Consider the following 14,306-nt stretch of genomic DNA (forward strand, 5'->3'; position numbering starts at 1 on the left):
TAGAATTAGACATCTTACAAATATGGATGCCACATTCGAATGACATAGTTCTGCTGAAAAATACTGTGGGATTTCCACTAAGCAGTTGACAAAGATCTATGTATCACGAGTAAATTCAAGGATATGAAATTCTTGCTTTTTCCTGTTGCTTACATGAACGTCATGAAACAAAATTATAGGTTCCCAAGGTCTTTCATCTACCTCTGGGGTGGGGGAATGAAAGATCCTGGAAACTGGGGTGGAAAAGAAGAGAGCTCACAAGATAATTTTTCACTGCCCAGAACACGTGAACGAAATGTTCCCACAAAGGATAATGATTCGACACCGTAGAGTAGCTTACATTACGTTAAGTCAGAACACGCGTACAAAGCAGACATCGGACAGTGAGCATCAGTACGTTGCACTTGAGTGACACCTGCGAAAACATCTTCTGATAATATAATATAACTTCCCGTTGTTTTAATCGTTGTGCCGTTATTCTTACTTGACATGGTTGTAAATCGTGTAGCGGCCATCCAGAAATTAATATTTTCTTGCAAATCCACCACTGATTTGATTTCATTTGAAATGTCTTAACTGTTTTCGACTAGTAGAAACTTTCTTAACAGAAGGACGGTTGTTTGTCTTGGACCTGAGCACTTCCTAGATTGGGCTGTGCCGGAAAATTGTGTTGCAAGGTGATCAGCAATGCTCGTTCTTCAACATTCCTTGTCCAAGTTGTGCCAGTGTCTATCTTTTCAAATCCAATGTGTCCTATTGCATTTATCAAGCTTTTTATAACCTTCCTGCAATTTGAACTAAGAGGCAATATTTTCTGTTGCTTCAACTTTAAAAAGTATTACCCTATACAGCGTTTTATTCTGCTTTTCTTCTCATTTTGTCCAGCCTCTTATTCTTGTTAGCTTTGTACTTCTCTAACAGCTTTTCCACGGCATTGAACACGTGATTTGGGTAGTGTACCACGTCGTCAGTACCAGCAGGGTACGAATCGGTCATGGGATACACGTCTATGACGTCAAACCCTGCTTCGCACATCGCTGACATACTGTAGGCACTGAACAGGGCAACTCGCTGAAATGAATGTATAACAAAAAAAAAAAAACATTTAAATGGTTTATTTAAAGTGGAAGTACTCTTCGGTATAAAGCAATATCAACTCCTCAATAATTCATGAGAGAAACAGCCTACCGGTATTACAACACCGATAAAAGATTAGCTTTAAACCCGATAAAACACTCCACATTAGAATTCTTTATATAAAGAAAACTAATATCTTCCTCTCACATTTTGCACCATTTTATTGACTCCAGAGGGATATGCTTTTTGTGGAATGTTTTTAAAGCCGCTCAATAAACTTGCAGGTCGTGTTTTATCGGGTCAAAAACCACGAGGCGAAGCCTATACAGTCGTGTTTTATCGGGTCCAAAACGAACACTCCTGACCCCAGTTATTCCAGCTACCCACTGGATAAATCACTATCCACTGGATAACTAAATTGTTTTTGCTAGTGTTTATCCGCTGGACAGCGTTATTCACCTTCTGAACAACAGAGCCCTGATCGTTTACCTTTTTATTTTTTAAGAAAGAAAGACACTCGCAACGGAGTATAAAAACATTTTTCAATTTTTTTTACTCCTAACGACCGACCCAAACTCAGGAAACGAATTCAATGGTAAACGGAGAAAAAAAGGAAGAGACGGCCTTAGAATTCAAAGAAAAAATAACATGGTTGAAGATCTCAACTAGGAGGAGGCGTACTCACTTAAGAAATTGGTTGGGGTTTTTGTATGTTGTTTTAAAACTGTAAAACCGAATAGGCTCTTTGCATGACCGTGTCACGTGACCACGTCAATCGTGGTACAAAATAGATGCCAGAAATGGAAAGAGGGAGACTGAAGACATTGATAAGAAGGTCGATTTTTGAGGCCACTGTCGTTTAAGTGCGTGATTTTAGAGCAGTGTTGAAAGTTCAAAAAATATAAAAGAATTCTGTGCTGGAGGGCATGCGCAAATCTTGCAATCGAGCAGTATATTTTTTGAGCATTAAAATCACTTTAAACTCTCTCACATAAATGTCAGTAGCCTCAAAATTGACCTTCTTATTAATTTCATTACGCTCTTTTTATTTCCGGCATGTATTTTGTACCATGACCATTTTTTTATGATTGACAAGGTCACGTGATGGCGCCAAACAGTGTGAGAGAACAAAATATCCCTGAACTTAAATTTTAACTCTGAGAAAGTCGTAAACAACTGCGACTTCTAAATATTCCGATCCAAGGTGTTACAAGTTTGGCTCATATACCTGTGTGGTAAAAAATCTCCATTGGGTCATGTTCTTTGCTGAAGCTTTTTCTTTGTGTATAGCGGTCGATGTTTTCCAGATCACTTTACCTTTGTATTTGGGAAGTCTGATGCCTCGCGAATCAACTTCTGTTTCCTTCAAGCCGTGAATAAGGTCTTGAATGAGTTCTTGGTAGGTTGTAAAGTTAATCCCTATCTGTTTGCATGTACGGCTCCTGTAGGACTTTAAGAATATCATCGATAACTCTCCCAGGACTGAAATCCAGATCATCGTCTTCTTTTTTGCTCCTCGCCTCGTCACCGACGGGATAAATCCAGTTGTAACTGTGCAAACATCGCTTGTACAACGTCCGGCAAAGCAAGTGGTCACGCGCTGAATGCATGAGACGGAGCGCCAGGGAATCCCCATATATCCACAGTGAACCATTTCGCTGATATCCGAGTGGAAGCGACCAGCCGGTAGATTCTGCAGTCACGGAAAAGAGGGTAACGTGTTTTACATAAGGGTAACAAGTATTGAACGTATTCGGTTAAAGTACAATTTCCTGCTTGAGCCAGAACAGACACCAATTTAGGTCCGATGTCAACGTGATCGAACTTAAGGGCGCCTTTCGATTTCTCCTCAAACCTCAGTTTGCATGAGCAGTGTGTATTTTGAAATGAAAGTTGCAAGGGTCATCGCAGTCACATTAGTTGAGCAACTAACTAGGATCAAGGTTTTCCTCTTGTATGGGATAAACTTGAACTCGCAATTGAATTCAAATTTTAAAGAAATCGCTTGCCTACAGAGGCAGCAGAGTATGGAATCTGTTAGATGACTCATTAATATGCAAGAAGTTCAGCAAATATCAGTCAAAAATATTTTAAATGAAATATCGCTCGATTTCAAGCCATGATGACTCAACCTCGTTCCCAGAGTCTCTTTTCAAAGGAGACAGAGTAGAGAGACCGTGGGAACGACGTTGATGATGACTTTCTTTTATATTGATGTTACTAATGACTATTTTTAGCTTTTTAGCATGTAACTCTTCGTATTTTCTTTCTTTATTTTACTATATCGCTAATCGGCTTGATGTAAGTTGCATTTTTATTTGTTAGACACGGCCACCTCAGCTTATCATCTGCTTCTACACACCGTGTATTCAACAAATATATTTCTTGTTGCCGTGCGTCTGTTCAGCTGATAGATCACAGATGACGTCAAAATGTGGTAAGAACAAAAACGTGGCACACAAGGCAATAGCCGAGTGTGTCACTGATGTTCTTACCACATTTTGACGTCTTCTGTGATCTATCAGCTGAACAGACACACGGCAACATGGAATCTATTTGTTTTATATATAATAAAGAAGAAATTAAGGGCGCGTATTCCGTATTCCGGAATAGGAATACATGGAACAGAAGTTAGAAATCCTTCGCTTTAACGGAGATTTACATTAAAATTATCAAACACTTGCTAAAATGCTATTTCAAACATATCTTTATTATCCTTGTAGCTTCAAAACGCCAGACGCACCGTTTTAAATCACCACTCTGCTTATTCTTATTCCGGAATAGGGTCAATCGAACGCACCCTAATTGCTTAAAGAGCATGCGCAAGTGAAACTCAATCACATGATCATGGGTCATGGGCTCGAATCCAGATCAAGCCTGGGTTTTTTTTTTGTGCTTCGTCTGAAATTGCTGAAGTTGCTCAACTATCTGAATGATCTTTCGAAAATTCGTTTCATTCTTTTCCAAAGTTGAAATATGTGAGAAGTTGATATATTCCATTATATTATATGGAAGAGAGCTAAAACACTCATGGAATGAATACGACCACTAACCCCGGATCTGAATACGTGACACGAAGTGTCATATTGAGCACAGACGTTACGATTCCCGCCTTTTTTCCCGCCTCTTTTGTTTGTATAGCGATACTCAACGTTACGTCATCTATTGTCATTAACGTGCCAATCAGAGATCTATTGGCTGTTGAAACAAAGCATTCTTTTTTTCTGTGGTTGGCAAAATTTAAATAACAAAAGAATTGTTTATATACAGTGAAGTCTCCAATAAATACCCCGTATCTTTATTAAAGCATGCTTTTCAATCTCTGCCGTGTATCCCACTCGTTCGCTGCATTCACTCGTGAGATGTTCTTGCCTTTCAAACAGAAAATTCATATTTTCTCGCCACCGTCTAATATCTTCCATGCATTTCGTGGTAGCACGTGTTTCTAGGGAGCCGCGATAGAGACGTTTTATCGGTTTATATAATCATAGCGGAGCTCCGCGCGAAGAAGGCGCACTCGCGGAGCACCATAGATAAGAAAGTATGGTAACCCATCTGTGCGAGAAAATTTGGTTTTAGTCACCGTTCGACCGTCTACCCCTCCATGTATGCCAATGTGAAACTCTGCGATGCAACCAGTGTTTTTTGGCTATTGGACATAACACGGGAGCTCCGCTTTTATACCAAAAATTTGGTTTTATCAACGGAGTTGATAATGTAAGTTGGCCACCATACAGAGATTCTAAAAGCTGACGTTTCGAGCGTTTCTGACGAAGGGCTAACGCTCGAAACGTCAGCTTTTAGAATCTCTGTACGGTGGCCAATTTACATTTTCAACTCCGTTGATAAAACCAAATTTTTGTATACTACTTCCCCACCGACGCAGCACCACAGTTTCTTTAGAAACTACCCCCTTCACCTTCATTCAGCTCCGCTTTTAGGCTTGGCCAAATCCGTATATTTTACATTCATGCAAATAAGGCTTGTGAAAGTTATAGTAGCTGCTAAGAGGTTGTCATCTTAATTAGTTGGCGTGGACAGAGTTCCCTGCAAAGAAGATTCTCTTATAATTTTTTTGACAACTAAAGGAATTTACAGACCTTCTATGTATGGTCGCCATGTATTCTTCACCCATCGACCAAACCCATCCCATAACTGATTGCAGAACTCAGAACAAGAACCAAGACCGTTTTGAAGTGTTTTTAATCGAAGAAAGAAGAAAAAGAAAGGAATTTTTAGCTGAAAAGTTTACATGAAAAAAAAAAAAAAAAAAGGCAAAAACTCGGCGTATCGTGTCGGTTGAGTGTGCTGGTTCAGTAGTTTGCCTCAAGCGGTTTTTCTCTAGGAAGTCCGGTCGGTTTTTCAACATTTGCTTCCATCAGATTTAACTTGATCTGCGCTGCTGTATTGTCTCGGCGATTTGTAGAGTACTTGTGCTAGGCTATTCAAGGCTTATACGTTAATAAAAAGAATACAAAAAGATGTTGGGAACCTTTTTCACCGAATACAAGTCAGAGTACTATCTCGGTTTTCAATAAGCCTTCTCTTGTCTCCTTTCCCTCGCCCTTTTGCGTTGCCATTCCATGGCTCTCATAAAGCTGCTTGTCCATATTATAATAAATTCAGCATCAACTCAAACCTGAACGAGAATGTTTTAAACGGTTTAGTCAGCTGAAATGTTGTTTATCGAAGACAACTCGTGAATATTTCCGCAAGAAATTGGGCTATGCATAAATGGCCAATTTCTCCCGAGATCCAACGTTCAAGTCTGCGACTACGTATATACGGCTTTTGCAGGTTATGTGATTGTGACAACTGAGAAGAGTAACGTACATGGATGTATTGGAAAGAGAGTGATGCTGGGTTAATGATAGGCTCAGATATCCAGCTGTTGGTTTCTAGCTGCGCTCCGCGCTTCTCCCAGTCAACCACTAACGGCTAGAAATCATACTGAGCCAAGGTTAGAGACCGCTGAGGAACTGTCGACTGCTATGCCGAGTGGTCCACGATGGAGAACGACAAAGTAGAACAGCTCCCGATCAAGCCTTAGGCCTGACAAATTGACTGGCTGACTTAAGAAAGTGGGGGTTATACACGGAAGATAGAAGTGATCCTTCGCACTTAACTCAGTGGACAATTTAAGGAATTCAGTGTTACTTCAAAGACAGATCAAAAATTCAAGCGGGTTCAAAGGGATTCGAAGTGAACTTTTTAGGTGTCTATAAAGTGAAAAGTGCTTAAATAGGCCATTTAAGTGCGAGGAACATTTCCTTCTATAACCTACACTTCAAACATACATTTCTTTCATTCATCATTCCTTTCACGGGAACAGGTCAATCTGTTGGGATCACGTGGCACATGAACCCAACAAATTCACCTGCTCCCAACTGAGTGGATTCATAGCTCAGCACTAAGTCGATTTAAAGCTCAGTTGGTACAGTGACAGTCACAAGAACAGTTACGAAAGCATTGTGTTTCTACTGTTTAGCTTATTAAAAGCCAAAAGCCTACGTACGAGATTGTGTATAGGGCACAAAGCCAGTATTGTTTCTGCTCTTTAGATATGCAGTTTGCTGGCATTCTGGTTGCCGTGGTCTTTCGTAAGCTCCTTATTACCTTGATGAAATACTTGGATTTTTATCGTCTGTTCTTTTTCTAGGAGCAGAATTGTGCTGCGATCTTACCTGTAAAAGTTGCATTAACATGCGCGTCTGGTACATTTATAATAACGGGGTCCCCGTCTTTAAAGGACTCCAGTAAGCTCTCGTCAAGTGTCCCCAAAAGTCCCTCTTTTTGATACTTCCCTTGAGCATTCCCGATTATGAACCAGTCACGTGGTAGATCCTTGAAGGCATCACAAAGACTGTAATCAAGGTAGATCATTAAGTGATAGTTTCCAGGTTCTGTGAGCAGAAACAATGCCTCATAAGTTCCGTTTTCATGATCAAATAAAGTGCATGCTACACTCGATGGACCCTGGACATAAACTCTCCAAGTGTCGCCACCAATCCGTTTCGTTCGATTATCCGCAGTCTTTGATTGGATAAAAATCTTCCTGAACTCTCCCGCCGGTCTAATATCTTAATACAAGACTCGCTCGGGCGCTGCTTCGATTTATTCTTCACCAGTCCCCACTCCATGTTGTCAAGGCAAGGTATGATCATTCTCTTCCAGTCTACGCGTGCGCGGCGCTGACGGAACCAATCACGACGAAAAGCTTGAAATCGTTTCGAAGTCACCAAACGATTATGATCAACACGTATTTGAGAAGAACTATCCTCCATATTAGGAGCATCGTAGGTGGGATCTGTCATATAAATATTGTCATGTTTGGCTGATATCTTTCCTTTTCTCAAGTTAGCATTTCGCTGTTTATCGAAATCTTCAGAACTATTGTTGATTTTGCTGCTAACATTAAAAATGAGCTCAGTAACTGAAGAGGCAACGGGATCTCTTGTCTCTGATATTTTCCCCTTGGTTGGATAGAAATGCAATTCACCGAGGCTTAAGTCATTAATGCCAGCGAATTTCATAGAAACCAGAACGTTTCTTTAAAAGCTTGCTCTTGTAAAAAGCTTCAAGCAACGAGTTTGGCAATGATAAATCTTTACCCGATGAGAACGTTTCTATTGCTCTGAGCATTTCATCGCATGGAACATCTGCGGGCAATGGCGTGGTATAATCGCCCTCATTCAACAAGTAATGACGATAATAAATGTATACAACCGCGCAGGCGAAAAGGTAACCGGCCACGAATTTCGTGAGACTGGGACATGATCGGTACTTTCGCATTGTCACGTTTTGAATGTCACTTCGAGGACTTCTTAGCGAAAATGTTCCCAAGGAAGATCACGTTTCTCATACTTCGTTAATAAGAATCAGACGTCGATTAATCCATGAAGCACAATGGATAGGAGCGATGTGAGAGCCAGATCTGCAAAAAGAAAAAGAATTACTTTTGTTAGAAAGAAAAACTGTGATCAGTTTCGTTTCGTTTTGACGTTAGGTAGCGAGGTATAAGTGAAGATGATGATGATGATGATGATGATGACAAAGGAAATAGCCATTTTCGTTCTCATAACCGTCCCGTGAGTGTGAAGATAATGCTTTCCATTTAATCGGAAAGAATTTTTCTTTGAGAATTAGTCTAAGCATTTTTCGAAGGTAGTGTGTCGGTATGGGAGGGCTTTCTTTGTAAAAATTTTCGTATGCTTTGCATACTGTGTCAATACCCTCGGTTTGTGGTATATTTGTGTAAAGGCTTGTGACATCCATCGATACAAGTAATTTGCAGCTTTTTACCTTTGTACTTTCAATGAAGTTTATAAAATTAGTTGTGTCTTTAAGGTATGACTTTTGTGACTTACATATTGGTTAACTCAAAGTGTCAACAAAAGATGAAATTCTTTCTGTTGGTCCACCACAACTGGATATAAATGATCTCCCTGTAAGAGTTAGTTTGTGAATTTTTGTTAGAGTGTATAACTTAGGTATTCTTGGCGGGCTAGGTGTTTGGGAAAGCCATCTTTTGGTCACGTTGTCATTTTGGTCATTTTCACGGTGCAGTCTTGTGATTGAGTGTGATACCTTGTTAAGAAACGCAAAGGGTGACAGGCCACACTAATTCCATTCCTGTGTGTAAACATGTATAGAACCTTTCATAGTTTTGCTCTGACGAGCAGATTCTTAAAGGATTTTCCTTTTTTTGTGTGAAATGATAGGTGGTTTAAATTTGGCGAAGTATAGGGGTTGATTTTGTCTTAAATGCCATTTTCTGAGCAAAGCTTCTCGTAGGTTTGACACTGATGGCTGGTATTGTGTCACAAAAGGCAAAATACCTTTTTGTGTTTTGGTTTTTCCTTTAAGCGCTGCATGCCCTCTCCTTGTGAGTTTGATTTCTGACAGTACGGTAGTTTTTCTACCAAATTACCTAGTTAACCTGTGTTCCACAAATGTCTTTTAAATTTTGAAATATTTTCCTCGAAAGTGTCTTTGAGGAGTTTTTTGTGAGGATTCGTAGGGCTTTACCTTTGGCGAATCCGTTTCTAGCCCTTGGCGGGAGACAAGAGGTGAAATTAATGTGTATATTGGAAGGTTTCCGTTTCAAAATGTGTTTTTACATCAAGGATTGATTGACCCTTGAATGTCGTGCCTTTGTATACTTATATGTGTAAAAGTTCAGTTGCAGTGTCAGTATATTTCTGCTGTGAATTTAATCGTAGGGTGATGTAAATTTGCTTGTTCGATGAAAGTCTATATGTCCGGTTTACTTACTTCCCACAAGGAAAAAACTATCAATGTAGAGTTTCCAAACTGTAGGTTTTAAAACGGCTTAACTTAGAATTTCTGTTTCAGTTTTAGCCAAGAAAATATTGGCAAAAGAAACTGCTGTCTTGGTTCCCATAGCAGTCCCATGGGTTTGTAGGTAAAGTCTTTCACTGGACTGGAAAGAATTTTCATTTAGGGTACGTCCAAGCATTTCCCACAGGTAACGGTGGTACACCAGTAGAGTGCTCATCAACAACCTCCTGTATATCGTTGTAACTTGCTTTCTTCACTGAGATGGAGAATGTGTTTGCGACAAGGGAAAGGACAATGACTGAAAATCGCAACAGCAACATAACTTTCCTGAACTCTGCTCACAATGAAAGAAACTGTGGATATGTGGGCACGTATGCGCATATTTACGTATGCACAAGTGACGTGTAGACCTGTGGACGTACGGATGTATGGACATGTGGGCATGTGGACCTTTGGACTTTGCGGACATGTGGACATATGGACCTGAGGAAGTGTAGACATGTGAGCATGTGGACCTGAGGAAGTGTGGACATGTGGGCATGTGGACCTAAGGAAGTGTAGACATGTAAGCATGTGGACCTGAGGAAGTGTAGACATGTGGGTATGTGGACCTGTGGAAGTGTAGACATGTGAGCATGTGGACCTGAGGAAGTGTGGACATGTGGGTATGTGGACCTGAGGTAGTGTAGACATGTGGGCATGTGGACCTGAGAAAGTGTGGACATGTGGGTATGTGGACCTGTGGAAGTGTAGACTTGTGAGCATGTGGACCTGAGGAAGTGTGGACAATGTGGGCATATGGACCTGAGGAGATTTGGATGTTAGGACCTGTGTGAGATGTGGATGTGTGGGCCTGTGGACATGTGGACGCGTGGACGTGTGGGCATGTGGGCGTATAGACATGTTGGAGTGTGGAACTGTATACGTTTGAACCAGTTGACTTGTGGAAAGGTACGTGTTCAGTTGAAAATATGATGAAAACAGACATACATTTTATGGAATAACAAGAATTAAAGATTGAGGGTAAAAGTGTCTTTTACAAACCTTGTTTTGATAATATTAAATACACCAGTGATCTGCTTTATGACATGTCAAAAAGTGCATCTTTGAATGTCGTCAGGGGTGCAGGTTTGAAGAGCTCCAACTTTCTAACGTGGACAGGTTTAAGGCAATCAGTTCCGTTGAAACTGCGTTGTAATATGCCCAACTTGAAAGTTATTTTTGATTTGGAAAACTTCAAATGTTGTGACTATTATTTCTATCTCATAAAGCAAAAATATGAAAAACCAAGTAAGTGGAGAAAGTTGAAGGAAGAATTTAGTCTAGAAGACAAGCAAGATTCGGTGGCATTTGTGATGTCACTGAGAGTTGCTAATAAACCTTACTTACGCTCCTATAAGGTTTTAAATTCAATTTTATATACAAATGAATTACTTTGTAAAATTGTTCTTTCTGTAAACAGACTGTAGAAACAATACCTCATGTTTTTTTTTGTACTGTTCCTTTGCTGTATCTTTTTGGAAAGAGGTCTCATGATGAACAAATCTTAAGTAAACTTAAAAGTTGCAAAAGCCTCACGCCAGAATACCGCGATATTATATTAGGGTTCTCAGAGGAGAAGATGGATCTACCACCCCTTCATTCAGCTGTCAAAAGCTAGCAAATAGGAATTAGTTCAAAGTCAAAAAAGAGTTTTACTGATGTAATTTATTCTACTTTCTCTCTGAAAACGAAATCATTCACATTTTGAGGTATTTAAATGAAACGCGTTACTTTTTAACTCAAGCCAGAGTTAACTCTGCTCAAGCCGAGTATATCAGTTTTCGACCTTGAAGCGCAATAACCATCTGCCTTTCGACAGAATCTCCAAAATTTGCTTGTTTCAAGGCCTATTCAATGCTAGTGGGATGTCTCGAACCAACTTAACTTCGATAAACAATGTAAACTTGTCATATTCACTGTATGTTGTTTCTCAACTGTAATTGACATCTTCACTGTCACCCCGTCACCTACGCAATACATCCTTCAGGCTGGCGCCTTGTTCCGTTAAATGAGACATTTTTGTACCAAGGCAGGTGAAAAAACAAGAAAATGAATTTTAAAAGTTTTAAGTTTTCTTTATTGTAATGTGGGCTGCCTTAGCTTGATTGCTGTTTAGTTTATTACATTTATATCTTTTGTAAATAGATGATGACGAAAACTGTGATCCTTTACCAATGAAAAAGACGAGGACAACTGTACGTAGAGGTAAGTGAAGTTTATTTCTATATTTATAGCTTATTTTAGCATTTATAAGCTCAAAGTTAATTTTCACATACATACATATAAATCTTACACTGAGCTTGGGCTGCCCGTGTTCGGACTTGCCGGTATTTTTCAAGCTGATATCGTCTCATGCATCGCTTCCACATGCACACTTTTACATGCAGAGCCAAGTTTTATGCATTGAAATGTCACCGGCAACACAGACACAAGGCAGACAATGTTTCCACGGCTATGCCTCCGTGATCAAATTTTGTACGCGACTGCTATTTCACAAAACAACCCACAAGGTGTCAAAGCAGTTTACGTGGAATTCTTGCTTATTATTTTAAATACTATGTCATTATTTCAACAGCAATATGTGCTCCTCGGCTTAGAAAAAAAACGTATCCACGTTGTTTTCTGATTAATTCATATACCGGTAAACAAAACAATAGGGTACTTTAAGAAACAAATGCATTCTATACTTAAATAATTTGCTGCGACAGTAATAATTATGGTCACTGTTGACAGATGTAGCACAGGTTGGCGTTTCAAACACCTTGGGTTTCAAACAGTTTCAAACGTGTTTCAAACGCGTTTCAAACAAACGCTGGGAAACGCTTTTTGGTTAAGCATCCTTTTCATCTGGACGGTCACATATAGATTTAGCCAGGCCTAAAACCGGAGCTCCCTGGTTATTTATTCTTACTGCCTGCAGGGTAAAGCCTGGTTAACTTTCCATATGATCGTCTGGATCGTCCCGATCGCCCCAGTCCAAACGATCGAGGTCGTCTCAGTCGCCCGGGTCGTTAGCGATCGTCTGGGTATAGTGTTTCCACAGAATCGTCTCGATCGCCTCTGGACATTATTTGAAACGACTGGGGTGATCGGGACCATCCGGACGATCATATGGAAACCAGGCGTAAAAGAAAACAAGCAAATCCTCAGCGAGCGAATGGAAAAGGGAAAAAGTCATTTCAGAGTCAACTGTCAAAAATTTGGTTTTATCAACGGTGGACAGTTGGAGTATCGCATCAGTTACAGTTCTATTGCTGTAACAAACGGAGTTGATAATGTAAATTGGCCACCGTACAGAAATTCTAAAAGCTGATGTTTTGAGCGTACGGATTTGCTCTGAGGAAGGGCTAACTCTCGAAACGTCAGCTTTTAGAATCTCTGTACGGTAGCCATTTTTGTATATTACTTTCCCACCGACGCAGCACCACAGTTTCTTTAGGAACTACCCCCTTCATTCAACTGTCAAAAGCTAGCAAATAGGAATTAGTTCAAAGTCAAAAAAGAGTTTTACTGGTGTAATTTATTCTACTTTCTCTCTGAAAACGAAATCATTCACATTTTGAGGTATTTAAATGAAACGCGTTACTTTTTAACTCAAGCCAGAGTTAACTCTGCTCAAGCCGAGTATGTCATTTTTCGTCCTTGAAGCGCAATATCCATCTGCCTTTCGGCAGAATCTCCAAAATTTAATTTGCTTGTTTCAAGGCCTATTCAATGCTAGTGGGTTGTCTCGAACCAACTTAACTTCGATAAACAATGTAAACTTGTCATATTCACTGTATGTTCTTTCTCAACTGTAATTGACATCTTCACTGGCGCCCCGTCACCTACGCAATACATCCTTCAGGCTGGCGCCTTGTTCCGTTAAATGAGACATTTTTGTACCAAGGCAGGTGAAAAAACAAGGAAATAAATTTTAAAAGTTTTAAGTTTTCTTTATTGTAATGTGGGCTGCCTTAGCTTGATGATGCCATCACCATGCTGAAGTCTTTATATTCAGAATAACAAAGTGATCAGATCCTATTGCAATTTTGTTTTCGATTTGTAAAGTATTGTAAACAAGCTGTTTATACATTTCGAGACTAGGTCGTGTTTCTTTCAGTTTACAGATGTAAATATGTAAAAACATGTATCAGATGGTGTAATAATAATTTTTTTGACTCAGTAACTATACCGAGAAGTATAGCCTCTGAGAGAACGAATCCTTCCATATTGGAGATATTTTGTGTTAACCATTGAGAAAATTTCCCTCAAAAGGATTTTGACTATTTACACCTCAGGAATAAATGAATTAGATTTTCAGTTTCTTCTCCGCAGAAACTACAAAGATCAGACTGTTTCAATCCTATTTTGTCAGTAAAGAAAATCGTTAGTCGCGATTCTTCGATGAAGAGGTTTGAATTGAAATTCTCTAAGTTTTGTTTCTTTAATTCATTTAAAAGCCAGTAAATAGGTTTTTTCTCAATTGACTGTTGTTGTTTCAGCAATTCCTATATCTTTCATTCACTTGTCTTGGCTTTTTAGATGCGTAAACTCCTTAATAACGATTTTGCGAAACGAGGAGGACGACGTCTACGAGGAATTCATCTAAAAACACAAGTTAGCGTTATTCATATCACTAACAAGCTCTTTGATGTCGTTTCGCTTTAAAAATGTGTAGTAACTGTCGAGGAATTAAACTGTTATGAGTGGGTTGGAAGCGTAGAGAGAGAACTGAAAATTCATCGTCATGTGCTCACGTCCTCCACAGAACCTTGAATTTGGTCATTTCACGTCGTCATTTAGGAGATGACGGCAAAGACATGTACCAGAATGTAAAACGCACGTGCAGAGCGTGCAGAGCCATTGTTTTTGCTCACTAAACCTATTGTTTTGTAGCGTCGTCG

At 39.7% G+C, this 14,306-nt stretch overlaps 1 protein-coding gene and 1 pseudogene across 1 annotated transcript in view; one reads left to right on the forward strand and one right to left on the reverse strand.

The window, feature by feature from the left end:
* Positions 1 to 180, forward strand: part of LOC137979620 (adenosine receptor A2b-like) — a 3,167-nt gene extending 2,987 nt beyond the window's left edge. The window contains exon 1 of the mRNA XM_068826930.1: positions 1 to 180. This exon is cut by the window's left edge and continues 2,987 nt beyond it. The gene's annotated coding sequence lies outside the window, so the exon portion shown is untranslated.
* A 658-nt stretch (positions 181 to 838) lies between these two features.
* Positions 839 to 7,610, reverse strand: LOC137980997 (uncharacterized; annotated as a pseudogene).
* Positions 7,611 to 14,306: the final 6,696 nt, after the last annotated feature.

The sequence above is a fragment of the Montipora foliosa genome, chromosome 12, assembly GCF_036669935.1.
Source record: "Montipora foliosa isolate CH-2021 chromosome 12, ASM3666993v2, whole genome shotgun sequence".
Lineage (NCBI taxonomy): Eukaryota > Metazoa > Cnidaria > Anthozoa > Scleractinia > Acroporidae > Montipora > Montipora foliosa.